Here is a 16,458-nt window from a genome sequence, read left to right as displayed (position 1 = left end):
AAAGTTATTGCATCTTCTATCGTTTATTCCGTAGGTGAAATTCAATTTCTGTTGAATTTATTTCTTACACGCATCATTTCTTTCTGAAATTGATGAACAGAGATTAACGTCTTGCATTTAAATCATATACCCACTAAATAATGACTGGTTTATGGTGACACAATTAACCATACAGCATAACATGACAGACAACGTAATATGTCAAAGACATTGACAGTGTTCAAAGCCAAAATGTACAGAGAATATCACAATGTAGCAGCAAAAAATGTAAAAGTCACGATGTTGAGATGTCATAAGGCCAAAAAAAAATGTCAAAGTCGACTGGTGTGTGTTATATCTTAACTATTTCACAGTGCATATAGACAAAACTGGAATACAATCGTACATAAAAAAGTGGAAAATGTGCATGGTCTGATGTGTAACGACAAGAAAAGCGACCCGCTAACCTTACCTTGCCGGGCACTTGCCAAGAAAAAATACGATAATCATTAGTAATTAGTTAGGTGAATATAATTGCATTAGTAAATGGCATCATAGCATGTTACATCATAAAGTGATTTCATTCAATAAACGGTTTAATGTTTGAGATATGGTGATTGCCTTTCGATTTTCTGGTTCTCAAAGTTTCGACGTGTACAACATTGGGGTGAGGGATGCTGCGAATCCGATATGGACCTGCGTATAGAAGTTCAAATTTACTGCACTTACCTTTTAATTTGCTGGATAAATAGTGTGTACGTACTAATATTTTCTGTCCAATGTGAAAGTCGCGGCGTGTACAAACCTGTTTTTGCTGTCTTCTCCGGCGCTCTGCGGCACGTTTGATGTTGTTCAGCGCAATGTCAATTATTTCGTGGTGTCGTAAGCGACGAGATGTAGGAAAATTTACAAATTCTTTAATTTTGTTTGGTGGTTCAACGTTTTTCAGTATAACAGACGGAGATAGCATAGTGGATTCATTTGGAATGGAATTAATTACATCTTGGAACGAGAGTATGTATGTATCCCAATCAATATGTCTTTTGTGGCAGTATATTCGGCACAGCTTACCAATTTCTTTCATTAACCGTTCACAGGGGTTCGAAGAAGCGTGGTACTTGGATATATAGATCGGAGAAATGTTTCTGGCTCGTAACATGCGTGTCCATATGCTACTACGAAATTGAGATCCATTGTCAGAAATTACTTTCATCACATGCCCCACATGAAATAGAAAATGTTTTACAAATGCTTTCGAAACAGTTTTAGCAGTAGCTTTGCGTAACGGAGTGAAAGTAACAAATTTTGAAGTGAGCTCAACAGCGACAAAGATGTAGCAAAAACCTCTGTTAGTTCTCGGAATCGGACCAAAAATATCTACTGCGCCCATGTGTCTTAATTTAACAGGTACAATGGGATATAAAGGAGGAATATGTGAAGTGGTGTCTGATTTAGCTTTCTGGCAAATTTTACAAGACGCTAAAACTCGTCGTATACGTTTCTCCATGTTGGTAAAATAACAGTTCTGTCTCAGTATAAGAAGACATTTTCGTGCTCCGTAATGTGCGTAACTTAAATGAGTGTACCAGATTAATTTGTTAACCAGTTCGTCAGGAATGCATAATAACCAATTGTTGCTGTCAGGATGAGAGCGGCGAAATAGAATGTTATTGCGTACAGTGTAATGGTTTCTAATCGTAACATTTTTCCTATCTTGCCAAAGGTGTTTAATTTCTTTCCACACATTGTCTTTATTTTGTTCTTGTGCTATGTCCTGTAACGACGATGAAATAAAATTTTCAAATGCAACTTGCTGAATGTACATGACACTGAAATTTGTTTTGCAGAAGTTGGTTGCTACGTCTTGCTGATTGTTGCCGAGAGAACGCGATAGTGCGTCTGCTATAACATTTTGCGTACCGGGAATGTGAACTATTGTAAAATTAAATTCCTGTAAATAAAGTTTCCATCTGCTTAATCTGTCGTGTGTGAATTTAGCTGAAAGTAAAAATTGTATCGCTCTGTGGTCTGTGTACACGGTGGTATGTCTGCCATAAAGAAAATGTCTAAATCTCGTAAAAGCCCATACAACACATAATGTTTCCAATTCTGTAACGGAGTAAATTCGTTCAGCAGGTGACAAAATGCGGCTTGCAAATGCGATGTTTTTAATTACTATTGAACCATCTTCTTCAATTTCCTGAAAAACATGCACGCCCAAAGCGGTGTTCGAACTGTCAGTAGCAATGGAAAAATTTCTGGTAAGATCTGGGTGCGATAAAAGTGGAGCATTCAACAAAGCATGTTTCAGGTTCACAAATTCAGAATGTGCTTGCTTATCCCAAGACCAAATACTGTTTTTACCTGTCAGTTGACATAATCTAGGTGTGTCTAAAGCAGAGTGATGAATAAATTTACGAAAAAAGTTAATTAAGCCCAAAAAACTGCGTAGTTGCTTTTTTGTCGTAGGAACAGTAATATCACGTAGAGCTTGAAGTTTTTCCGGATCAGGTGCAATGCCTTCCGCTGAAATTACGTGTCCAAGAAATTTTATAGAAGTTTTGCCAAAGTGCGATTTACTAAGATTAACTGTGAGTCCTTGTGCATGGAAAGTTTGTAACAGTTGTTCAAGAATCAGATTGTGATCAGACCAGTTAGCTTCTGCGATAAGAATGTCGTCTACATACGTCGTAATTCTGTCCTTAAGTTCTGTCGGAAGTATAGTGTTCAAACCGCGAATAAAAGCTGCAGAAGAAATAGTTAAGCCAAATGGTAATTTGCAAAATTGATAACAGTCGCCGAAACAGAGAAAAGCTGTATATTTTCTGCAATTTGGATGAAGTTGAATTTGCCAAAATCCCGATTTCAAATCTAATGTAGAATAAATAGCTGTACCATGAAATTTCTGTAAAAGTTCCTCTAGTGTCTGTGGTCGATCTGTTTCATTAATAATAATGTCATTAATGTGACGTGAATCAAGTACGAGGCGAAGTGAGCCATCTTTTTTCTTAACAATATGTAGCGGGTTTATGTACGGACTAACTGCTGGTTCTATAATTCCTTGGTCAAGCATATCCTGCAATTCTTTCTTAACTTGTTCTCTGTGGATATACGGAATAGGATAATGCTTTGCTTTAAATGTGTCGTGTTGTTTCACTTGAAATTCATACATAAATCCGGACATAGTACCAGGAATGTTGTCAAAAACTGGAGCTTGCTGTAAAAGAATTTTGTGTAGTTGCATTCGTTCATTGTCTGTAGTTGCACTGCTTTGTCTAACTTTATCGGAAATCATTTGCATTACGTCGTAGTCAGCTTCGTCTGGAGTATTATCGTTATGTACGTACGTATCCGTGAACAATGTGGGATTACTGTCTATGCTACGTGACACGGAAATGACCTCTGTGCGGTTAATTGTTTGTTCTTCCGCAGATAATGAGTGCTGAAATTCTAAAGCAAGTTGTACATTTTCATCTTTTAACATTAAATAAGAATTTTGAAAATCGATGACTGCATCGTGTTGTACCAGAAAATTCGTACCTAAAATTACGTCTGTTGTCAGTAAAGGAACAATCCAAAAATTAGAGTGGAAAGTATGACCTCCAATACAAAATGATAAATGTGTCTGCAATTTAACGTCTACTCCTTTACTCGATACTGCTCCTTTCACTTTTGTTTTGCCTAAAGGTAATGTCGGATAGGTATTCTCTTTGTTGCACTCGTTAAAAGTCTCCTCATTTATTACTGATATAGGTGATCCGGAATCAATTACTGCTGAGAATTTTGATGAACCAATTTTAATTTCGATAACAGGATGTGAAATAGTTTTCTGAACAAATGGTCTTTCCTGCAAGAGAGTCTCTCTGATATCGTCAAAAGTAATTACATTTTCGTGAACAACATTTTGCGTGTCAAACGTAGTGCTTGTGTTATTGGAAGATGCGTCCTGTACAGTATCTAGTCAGATTCTATCTGACGTGTTATTATTATTAGAAGGATTCTGTGGCATTTCGACTATTTGAACTGTCCTATTACTTCTTCCAGACGTATTACGCTCTGGATGGTACCTACTGTCGGGTTCATTCATGAGAATATGTTCCTGTTGATTACTTTGTTGCTGGTAAGACCGACTTTTATTATATGTACGCTGATAATTGTGTTCATCGTTTTTACGTCTGTCGTGATAGTCATTCCTATACGGTGCATTGCGATAGGAATTGAAATATTGTCTTCTTTGTACGTAGTTGTTTCCTTGTTGTCGTGCGTTACTATATGTTGTATCAGGGACTATACGTGTTCGCGGCGGAACATTAAAGCCTGGTTGACCTTGTGCATTCCATTGTTGGTTAGGTATACTAACCGGCTGGTTTTGATGTTGTTTTTGTGAAATACCTCTATTGTTACTAAAGTGTGGTTCCTGTTGCTGAAAATTTTGACGATATTGACAATCTGAATTTTGTCTGTGATTTAAGTTCTGGTAGTTGTCGTTCCTAAAGCGTCTGTTACTTTTCCTATTGAAGTTACGTCCCTGATCATAACTACTGTAAGTTTGTTGACCTTGGTTATTATACGAAAAGTTTTTGTTCACAAATGAATAATCAGATTGCTGTACTTCTAAAAGCTGCAAAAGATCCCTGAATGCTGAAATGTTTTCTTTTTGCTGGCCCGTTAGCAGTGACACTCGTAACGACCGTGGTAATTTGGAAATGCATAATTGTATAAGTGCGGATTCACTGTACGGTTCACTTAGGTACTAGTTTTGTTGTACCATGTGCTGAAAAAATTGCGTTACACTGGGAAAATTTGAGTTTTCATAGTTTGGCAAACTAATTAGTTGGTCTTTAATTCCGCGCTGTGTCGTCTTCGACCAGTACGCTGACAGAAAAGCATTCTGATATTCCTCTACCGAGTAACACTGTCTCGCGATCGGTCTCATACGAATTGCCGGTTCGCCTTCCAAAAAGCTGCAAATAAATTCAAGTTTATGCGTTACAGGCCAAGTCGGTGGAAGAGCAAAGCTAAATTGTTGAATCCAGTCCAGTGGGTGAATCTGCGTTCTATCGTTTTTAAAGACTTTAAACTTTCTCACTGACAGAAAATGTTTGTAATCTGTGTGATGCAACAGGTTCAGGATCGTAAGAGTATCTATTGAACTGTGGTTGTTCGGAATCTAAGTCCCGTACTCTCTGTAGATTACCCAAATTAAACGCGTTGCGCGAGTGTGGCAAATGTTCGAAAAGTGGCGTCTGTTGTAGGTTATTAATAATAAATATTTTTAATCTCTGTTACTTCTTGCTGTAAACTCGACAGTTTTCTACGCAACGTGTTGTTAGACGAGTCGATCTCATTAATTGTCTGCCGCAAATTTTGAAATTCAGGTGTTTGGTTAAATGAAATCGGTGCAGTGTCGTCTGATTTATTGTCATTAGCACTTTCGATAGCATCAATACGACTGGCTAATTCATCATATCTTTCAGTCAGTATTTTTGCCTGATCATCGGTTTTAGAATCGGATGCATTAATCTGTTTTTGCAACTTACGCGTAGTTTCGCTCAGCTTTTTAACATCAGCTTTGATGACATCGCAATCCTGTGTTAGTTCTAATTGTTCGAATCTGTCTGTCACTGTTTGAATATCTACTGTGTGTGTATCTGTTTTTGATTTAAGATTGGAAATTTCGTCACGTAATTCTGTGTTCGACTGTTTGATGGAATTAATTTCGTCGGACACTGTAGTAATATTATTGTCTACATACGTCTTCGCTTTCGCGAACATTTTACGTTTGTCTTCTTGTCTCTGAGCCGTGATTGTTTCCATGACTTGACGTTTGACTTTATTTTGATCCTGAATAAATTTACGGAAACGCGTATCACTGTTCTGTATGTGAAGATTAAAGCGTTCGTCAATCTGAGTATTCTGTTGTTCGAATTTCGCGTCGATATTTTCATCCATTGTGCGCGAAAGTTCTATTGTCATTGCTTTAAACTCGTCCCGTAATTGTGTGGCTTTTTCAGAGCATTGTTTAGCGACTCCGCTAATTTCATCTCTGAGTGTTTCTGTTGCGGCTGTTTGCATTTCCCTTAATTCTTGCGCAACAGACTTAATTTCTTCGCTATTTTTTCGTGAACAAGCCTCAATTTCCACGCGCAACTGTTCCTTAGTGTCATGACACTGCGCGGCAACAGCTCTAATTTGTTCACTAAGCTGTCTGGAATTGTCGTCTAATTTTTCGTTAAACTGTTTGTTCTGTTCTCTAAGTTTTTTGTTATCTTCCTTAAGGTTCTCTAATTTTTCGCTCTGTTGTCTGAAATTGTTGTCTATTTTCTCACTTTGCTGTTGTAGCAAACTTCTCATAATTCGTACCAAGTCAAAACTAGCGTTTATATTCTCTGTGCTGTTCAGTGGTGGATCTCGAATTGTCTCGTTTTGCGTGACCATTTGGTCATTCTGTAATTTACAGAAAGGTTTATCAGTCGGACGTACACTGTCAGTCACTATTTCGGAATTAAATAAATCCGTCGTACTTTCACTACACTGACCATTTTCATTAGACAAATTTGTCTGTACGTTACTTGAATTTTCCAAATCGGGTATGTTAAGCTGGGCAGCGCTCATTACAATAGAGCGCCCCGCGTCATCAATTGTCGTCAATTTAACAGACGAGACAATTGAGTTCGTTTGTTCCTCATTAAGATGAAAGTCATCATTAGTGGTTGGAACGCATTGATTGTCAGTGAACGCAGGATTGTCATCATTACACTGCGTGTCACAATTACTATCGGTCACGCTGTTTAAGTCGGTAATTTCATTCAAAATACCTCGCGATACACTATTCACAGTCTTTCGCGGCATTTTTACAATAGTCACTAATATTCACAAAACAATAAGCACAAATGCAAAAGCAACACACAAATACAACAGAGCAACGAATTGCCGTTGACCTGTAGAAAGAAAGTCACAAGATTAGTAAAAGCGTAGCGCCAAATCCTAATTATACTTAAGCAAATAAGAGCAGATATCTGACTGTTTTTCAAAAGACTCTCAACGAAATACGATCCTGGACTGGGTGTCGCCAAGTGTAACCTCCCCACAAAAATTTACAAGGACAATATTTAATAAAAATGGGAGCCAAGTGTAACCTCCCGCAATGAAATGTACTGACAAAGGCAACAAAATGTGAAATTCGCAATCTGACTCTGGTGTAAGCTCCCACAAAAATAATGAAAAACAATTCAGTGCTAATGAAAATCAGTGACAATGAAAATTCAATTAAACCGAAATATCGGTCTTTGGCCCTGTACAAAAATCAGAATTAAATTCTTACCTCATTGTAACTGCTAGTCACATTTCTGCTCTTATTCTTGCGCACAGCTTGGAGGAACTGCATTGCAAATAATAATATTCCTTTTTTTTTTTAATTTAACTGAGACTTTTGTTTAAGGGAAGTGGAACGAAATCGTTACAAAATTTTTTTTTGTAAAATTGCTTTTGAAATCAAAATTATTATTGGGGGCACTTGTTGGAAATTAATTACAATAAATAAACTTTACATTATCTGATGATTACCTTAATTAACAATATACCTCATTCAGCATCTTGACCAGTGTTGCCCACAGACTACATCACACAACCGCACTGGGTTGCTACTACTGACCGACTGCTCTGCATGACGACTACTAGCGTACTGCTCTCAACGACTACTACTGTACTGCTCGCAACACTCGCGCTGTCAAGCGCAGACTAACTACGATTATAGGCTCTCTGGTCAAAGATTTTAACGTGCCTCACCATCGCTGCTATGTTACATACGTGTTTCAAGGTGCACGTGCCCGTCGACCTGGGACCGGACCGCAGCGACGCACGGATGCACGCCAAGACCGTAGGATCCTACGCAGTGCCGTAGGGGACCGCACCGCCACTTCCCAGCAAATTAGGGACACTGTTGCTCCTGGGGTATCGGCGAGGACCATTCGCAACCGTCTCCATGAAGCTGGGCTACGGTCCCGCACACCGTTAGGCCGTCTTCCGCTCACGCCCCAACATCGTGCAGCCCGCCTCCAGTGGTGTCGCGACAGGCGTGAATGGAGGGACGAATGGAGACGTGTCGTCTTCAGCGATGAGAGTCGCTTCTGCCTTGGTGCCAATGATGGTCGTATGCGTGTTTGGCGCCGTGCAGGTGAGCGCCACAATCAGGACTGCATACGACTGAGGCACACAGGGCCAACACCCGGCATCATGGTGTGGGGAGCGATCTCCTACACTGGCCGTACACCACTGGTGATCGTCGAGGGGACACTGAATAGTGCACGGTACATCCAAACCGTCATCGAACCCATCGTTCTACCATTCCTAGAACGGCAAGGGAACTTGCTGTTCCAACAGGACAATGCACGTCCGCATGTATCCCGTGCCACCCAACGTGCTCTAGAAGGTGTAAGTCAACTACCCTGGCCAGCAAGATCTCCGGATCTGTCCCCCATTGAGCATGTTTGGGACTGGATGAAGCGTCGTCTCACGCGGTCTGCAAGTCCAGCACGAACGCTGGTCCAACTGAGGCGCCAGGTGGAAATGGCATGGCAAGCCGTTCCACAGGACTACATCCAGCATCTCTACGATCGTCTCCATGGGAGAATAGCAGCCTGCATTGCTGCGAAAGATGGATATACACTGTACTAGTGCCGACATTGTGCATGCTCTGTTGCCTGTGTATATATGCCTGTGGTTCTGTCAGTGTGATCATGTGATGTATCTGACCCCAGGAATGTGTCAATAAAGTTTCCCCTTCCTGGGACAATGAATTCACGGTGTTCTTATTTCAGTTTCCAGGAGTGTATTTATTGCTATCTGTTTCGTATTTAGATAACGTTTGGAATAACATAATTGCGATCCGGAGATATTTTGGATAGGCGAAGTTTGAAAGAAATAGCTTTATTGCTGTCAGGCGCTGTTGTAACCCAGAACTCTCTACGGAGTGTCGAAGTGTTGCCTTGGCCTGATCCATCACCACATCTGCCTCCGACCGAGCGCCTATTCGACATCATTAACCGCCAGCTCCAGCGTCATCCGCAAACAGCATTTAACCGTCCCTGTACTGACCGACCAAGTGCAACAGGCATGGAACTCCATCCCACATACTGACATCCAGCACTTGTACAACACAATGCATGCCCGTTTGCATGCTTGCTTTCAACATTCTGGAGGTTACACTAATTATTAAAGTACCATCATTCCACACATCCAATTGCATCTCTCGAGCTTGCATGAACCTGTTATATTGCAATGCCTGCCGGTGTGGCCGAGCGGTTCTAGGCACTTCAGTCTGGAACCACGCGACCGCTACGGTCGCAGGTTCGAATCCTGCCTCGGACATGGATGTGTGTGATGTGCTTAGGTTAGTTAGGTTTAAGTAGTTCTAAGTTCTAGGGGACTGATGACCTCAGATGTTAAGTCCCATAGTGCTCAGAGCCATTTGAACCATATATTGCAGTGTTTATCACTTAAATAAGTTACCTAGACAAATGTATTCCCGAAATTTCATTACTCTACATTAAATATTTTTTTGGTGTTGTATTTTTTCCCTTAAGTATGTTATCTAGGTCTTATATCCGAATTTCCTACCTTTCTTGAATTTATACTGTTTTGATCTGCGGTCCATTAACAGTAAACTAATGACAGAGTCCACATTCGCATATGGATATATCTTACAGTTTAAAATCTGGTTTCGAAATCACTACTTACCATTACAGAATCTGCCTAAAAGCTCCGTGTGTATCCAAGGTCTCTTCCACGTACACAAGCAGCTTACGTGATTTTTAAACCAAATGTTAGCTATGATTATGTTCTGTGCAAAATTGTTCCTTGTGGTTTTCTCTTTCATTACTTTTTCCCACTCCCTGTTCTCCTTCTGTTACACTTCTCTTCCCTTTCCTACTATCGAAATCCAGTTACCGATCACAGTTACATTTTCTTCTTATCCAACTACTGAATAATTTTTGTTAACGCATAATACATTCACCAATCTCTTCTTTATCTGAAGAGGTAATTGCTCTAATGTGGTCGTGTTACGTCAGTTCGTGTCTGTTTTGGCAAGACCCACTCCGGCTTTATCCCTATTTGATTTTGTATATATAACCCTGAACTACCTGACAAAGGTCCTGTTCTTCCTGTTATAGCACGTTACTAATCCCCACTAAACCTAACTTCAGCGCATGCATTTCCGTTTTTTAATTTCCCTAACCCGTTTATACGATTACGACATGTAACATCCCACGCTCCGACGCGTAGAACACCAGCTTTGCTTCTCGTGATGAGAACTTTCTACTGTGTAGTTCTCGCCCATCGATCCAAACAGTGAATTATTCCAACCGTGAGGATGCCATCATCATTTAACTATACAGTAGCGCTGCATGCCTGCGGGAAAAACAAGGGCTGTAGTTTCGGCTGCCTTTCAGCCGTTCGTAGTACCAGCACAGAATGGCCATATTGGCTAGCGTTACAAGGCCAGACCAGTCACCCGGACTACCGACCCTGCAACTACTGAGAAGGCCGCTGCCCCTCTTCAGGAACCACACGTTTGTCTCGCCTCTCCAAGGATACCTCTCTCTTGCAATGTAATTATGATTTATTCGGTTTCGTACTGTACTTAACTTTGTTTCTGTGGAGGTGTCTTCACGGCACTGAAACACCTGTAAGATTCTCGGAGAAGAATCGGGTTTCTCGTCGGCACCTGTGCACAAATGCAAAGTACTACGATGTGTTCGCAGGTGGTGCGGTGTACAGCTGCGTATAACCGTTAAAATAAAACTAACACGAAAACTCCACCAACCTGAGTCGTAAGGATTCCAAGGATGCCTGTTACAAGCCAGTATAAAGGAGGAACCAAGTGGTGAAGACTCCATTGCAGCAGAATTATTGAAATGGTCAGAACCAATTATTATAAGTGATCTACAACTGCTTTTTGAGAACATTTGGAAAACTGAGAAGATTACAGAAGAGTGGAAAATACCATTAAATGTCATGGAAACACAAATAGGTAAATTAGAACGAGTAAGTAAATTCAAATATCTTGGAGAAACTATACAACAGAATGGACTAGGACAATTTGCAGTTCATATTACAGTTAAGAAAATGGAGAAAGCATATGTTTTGACAAAGAATATTTACAATAAGAAATGCATATCTAGAAAAACAAAACTAAAACACTATACCATGGTGGTCGACGAAAATGTTTATATGATTCTGAATGTGAATGCCTAACAATGGGCTATAAGGTAGTCAGAATATAGGTACTTGAAAGATGGATAGTCAGAAAAAATGAGTGCAAATTGGCTGGAAAATGGGAAATACTGAGATCTACAAAAATATAGAGAAAGTATCAGAAGTAATGGCTAAAAGAAGATTAATCTTCTTTGGACACATCTACCGAACGAATGACAGGCTCACGGAACAAATATTCCTGCGTTTCTGAAATAGGAAATCGACAATAGCACGGATTACAGAAATAAGGAAAGACCCAGAAAAAAACATCAAAGAATCGGAAAACACACAGAAATATTTTCAAGAACAAAATATTAAATTTAGAAGGCTTTTAATGCAGAAGAAATAAGAATCGGAAACAACGTGGACAGAAGAAAGGAAAGAAGATGAAGGACTACTGGAAAAATAGGGAAAAGAAACAAGAGAATAAGAGGAATTGAAGATGTTGCATGATCCTAGTTGGTCAATACGAAAATAAGAAAAAGTAAAATAAAACAAGAAAACAATACTGCTGGAAACCCGAGACAGAAGCGAGCGGTACTGAGTGCAAAATCGAGCAGGAAGAGTAAAGTGGACGTTACTGATGTAGCTTCTTTTCGAACAATACGAACACAGCGCATACGACTGACATTTGCAAAGCTGTCCAGATATTGTCAATGTAATATACGTACAGGGATACAAGGGGTAAGGGTCAAATGGTTCAAATGGCTCTGAGCACTATGGGACTTAACATCTGAGGTCATCAGTCCACTAGAACTTAGAACTACTTAAACCTAACTAAAACTTAGAACTACTTAAACCTAACTAACCTAAGGACACCACACACATCCATTCTAGAGGCAGGATTTGAACCTCATCTACATCTACATCTACATGATTACTGTGCAATTCACATTTAAGAGCTTGGCAGAGGGTTCATCGAATCACAATCATACTATCTCTCTACCATTCCACTCCCGAACAGTGCGCGGGAAAAACGAGCACCTAAACCTTTCTGTTCGAGCTCTAATTTCTCTTATTTTATTTTGATGATCACTCCTACCTATGTAGGTTGGGCTCAACAAAATATTTTCGCATTCGGAAGAGAAAGTTGGTGACTGAAATTTCGGAAATAGATCTCGCCGCGACGAAAACCGTCTTTGCTTTAATGACTTCCATCACAACTCGCGTATCATATCTGCCACACTCTCTCCCCTATTACGTGATAATACAAAACGAGCTGCCTTTTTTGCACCCTTTTGATGTCCTCCGTCAATCCCACCTGGTAAGGATCCCACACCGCGGAGCAATATTCTAACAGAGGACGAACGAGTGTAGTGTAAGCTGTCTCTTTAGTGGACTTGTTGCATCTTCTAAGTGTCCTGCCAATGAAACGCAACCTTTGGCCCGCCTTCCCCACTATATTATCTATGTGGTCTTTCCAACTGACGTTGTTCGTAATTTTAACACCCAAGTACTTAGCTGAATTGACAGCCTTGAGAATTGTACTGTTTATCGAGTAATCGAATTCCAACGGATTTCTTTTGGAGCTCATGTGGATCACCTCACACTTTTCGTTGTTTAGCGTCAACTGCCACCAGCCACACCATACAGCAATCTTTTCTAAATCGCTTTGCAACTGATACTGGTCTTCGGATGACCTTACTAGACGGTAAATTACAGAATCATCTTCGAACAACCTAAGAGAACTGCTCACATTGTCACCCAGGTCCTTTATATAGATCAGGAACAGCAGAGGTCCCAGGACGCTTCCCTGGGGAACACTTGATATCACTTCAGTTTTACTCGATGATTTGCCGTCTATTACTACGAACTGCGACCTACCTGACAGGAAATCACGAATCCAGTCGCACAACTGAGACGATACCCCATAGGCCCGCAGCTTGATTAGAAGTCGCTTGTGAGGAACGGTGTCAAAAGCTTTCCGGAAATCTGGAAATACGGAATCAACTTGAGATTCCCTGTCGATAGCGGCCATTACTTCGTGCGAATAAAGAGCTAGCTGCGTTGCACAAGAACGATGTTTTCTGAAACCATGCTGATTACGTATCAATAGATTGTTCCCTTCGAGGTGATTCATAATGTTTGAATACAGTATATGCTCCAAAACCCTACTGCAAACCGACGTCAATGATATAGGTCTGTAGTTCGATGGATTACTCCTACTACCCTTCTTAAACACTGGTGCGACCTGCGCAATTTTCCAGTCTGTAGGTACAGATCTATCGGTGAGCGAGCGGTTGTATATGATTGCTAAGTAGGGAGCTATTGTATCAGCGTAATCTGAAAGGAACCTAATCGGTATACAATCTGGACCTGAAGACTTGCCCGTATCAAGCGATTTGAGTTGCTTCGCAACCCCTAAGGTATCTACTTCTAAGAAACTCATGCTAGCAACCGTTCGTGTTTCAAATTCTAGAATATTCCATTCGTCTTCCCTGGTGAAGGAAGACCGTAGCAGTCGCGCGGTTCCAGACCGAAGGGCCTAGAACCGCTCGGCCACTAAAAGGGGTAAGAAACCAATCGAAATGCAATTACTGTGTGATGAGACACCGGATACCACGGGTAGCCTATACGAAAATGGTGAGGAAGTGTCACTGGGAAACCTCCGAAATCTTGTAGCTGGAGTTTTGGTTCCACTCTGTGCACGAGGTTGTGTGTAGTAGTTTCGTGCAGACGGAAAGATTAGATCAGGATAGAAAAAATGGGAGGGGAGCGTAAGATTAGTCGCAAAACTGATCGCGTAAAAATGAGGGAAACTACGAGCAGGCTTTACAAGCAGTAACTGTAGTGATTACCACCGCTCGCAGACTGCGAGCAGCACAAGACACTGGCACGTCGAGCGGTCTGCACTCCGTGGTTGCCGTGGCTCTGTCAGGTGGCCGACGCATTGTTCATACGATCGTCATGTTCCAGAATTGGCCTCTAACGTTACGCAAGACAACTAAACCTCTTAAGTCGTGGAATTGGCACAACTCCAAGGGGATTTATTATGAACACTGTTCGCAGTGTTAGCTGATAATGTTCTTTGGAACAAATCAACTGTGTCGTGATAAATGTGAGTCAGTATATCTTTGGTGGTTTTTACCTACGAGCTCGAGACGATCAAGGTTATTTCAGATCAGAAAGACGTTCATCAAGATCGAAATAACAGTGATCCGTTGTACTGCGAACTGGCGTAAACAGAAATTGGTGGCATAACTTAATTCAAAATGGTTCAAATGGCTCTGAGCACTATGGGACTTAACATCTATGGTCATCAGTCCCCTATAACTTAGAACTACTTAAACCTAACTAACCTAAGGACATCACACAACACCCAGTCATCACGAGGCAGAGAAAATCCCTGACCCCGCCGGGAATCGAACCCGGGAACTCGGGCGGTGGAAGCGAGCGTAACTTGATTAATGAAGGTATGGGTTGACGGGACACACCATGTGACATCAAGGGCTAGACTGGTAACATTCTTCTTCGAGTCTCAGAAGACAGCAGACAGCGGCGTCCAGGGTAATGCGCTGTTCCTTGACTTCCTGCAGGAGTTCGGTGTACTTTCGCACTGCCGCCTAACGGACAAAATACGAGGACTGATCAATAAAGACTGGGCTTGATTTTTTCTTGTATCCTACGTTATAGTTTCCTGTCTATGCCATCAATATCTGAAAAGAGCAGTCTTCGTGTATAACGACCACATACGGCAGCACTCTCGTCTGCTTTGTAGACGCTTTCGCATTTCGCATACCAAACAATGAAGATGACGCGAGAGGAGTAGTCCGACGCAATGAAAATCTGTGTTTCTTTACATCATAAGGCCCGAAAAGCGGCAACAGGCGAACGGTGAAACTGAACTACGTCGTGCAATACTTTCAGAGGGTTCAGTGACTTCAAAGAACGCCTCCTTGCCTGTATTACGCAAGGAGGGCCTGGTATTTTGACTTCTCCTGGGACTGAAATCAACATGAACACAGCTGCTGTGCTTATTCGTGAGGATCGGAGAATAACATTAAGTAACCGAGGTTTTCGTATGGCATTGTCTTTACGATTGTGCATGATCATCTCCATACGATCCGTGTTTGTGCCCCTTTGGGTGCCACGTCTGCTGACTGCCCGACAAAGAGCTGTGCGACTGGAGCCGTGAGGTGCTGCGTCTCTTTCCTGATAGAGGAGATGTGTTTCTAGAATCGATTATCACCGGTGATGAGACATGGTTACGTCATAATGATCCTGAAGTAAAACGAGCCAGCACAGTGTGGAAATCGCCAGGTTATCCAGCACCAAAATATACGAAACTTTTTGCATCTCTAGCGTAAGCGATGCTGACCACATTTTTTTACTGTCACGGAATGATTTACGAGCATGCGGTTTCCCCTCCGTCTACTGTTACAGCAGCATACTAAAGTCAGTATTGACTAAACTGAGGAAGCACATAGCAAGGAAACGACAAGAACTTTTTGTTTGGGATTTGGTGGCGTCTTCGTTATGAGAATGCGCGGCCCCACGTAGCAAATCAAGTCATGCAGTTTCTAGCTCAATTTAACATTACCTGCGTACCACATCCGCCTTCTACACCCGGTCTTGCACGCTGCTTTATTATTATTATTATTATTATTATTATTATTATTATATTATTCCCGTCACTAAAGGCAAAGTTTCGGGCCATCCGATTTCCGATTTCCGATTTGAGAACTCTGAAGCAATGCTCAAGAAAAGTGTGGCGATTTTCAAGGACTTGACAAAGAATGGCCTGCATCATGTGTACGAAGACTGGCAGAGACGCTATAAAAATCCATTCAAGTCCGAGGAAAGTACTTTGAAAAAGAACATGTAAACACTGAAATGGAGTAACAATCATCTGTGAAGAAATATCGGTCTCATTCTTTGTTGATCAGCTCTCGTACAAGCATACAGACCAAACGTGTGACTGTCTTGAAAAGTTCTTAGGAAACAGAAGAGAGCATGTCATTCATAATGAAAAGAAACCTTGAGACGTAAAAGTAACCAGACAGTGTTATACTAGCATTACTGTCCTAGGCGTACTATAACACTCCTTTTGCTAGTGACGCGGTGGATAATGTCGGAAGCTTCTTAGTTTACTCACCAATGGCTCTCAACCTACATTCTCACACAATTACCCTTGAGTGCAGTTACACATGAGGTAATATTCCCAACTCTCCAGCCCCCATTTGCCATCTGTTACCCCCCCTCCCCCACATTACCACCAACTTA

The sequence above is a fragment of the Schistocerca cancellata genome, chromosome 6, assembly GCF_023864275.1.
Source record: "Schistocerca cancellata isolate TAMUIC-IGC-003103 chromosome 6, iqSchCanc2.1, whole genome shotgun sequence".
Taxonomy (NCBI): Eukaryota; Metazoa; Arthropoda; class Insecta; order Orthoptera; family Acrididae; genus Schistocerca; species Schistocerca cancellata.
This window is presented reverse-complemented; position numbering follows the sequence as displayed.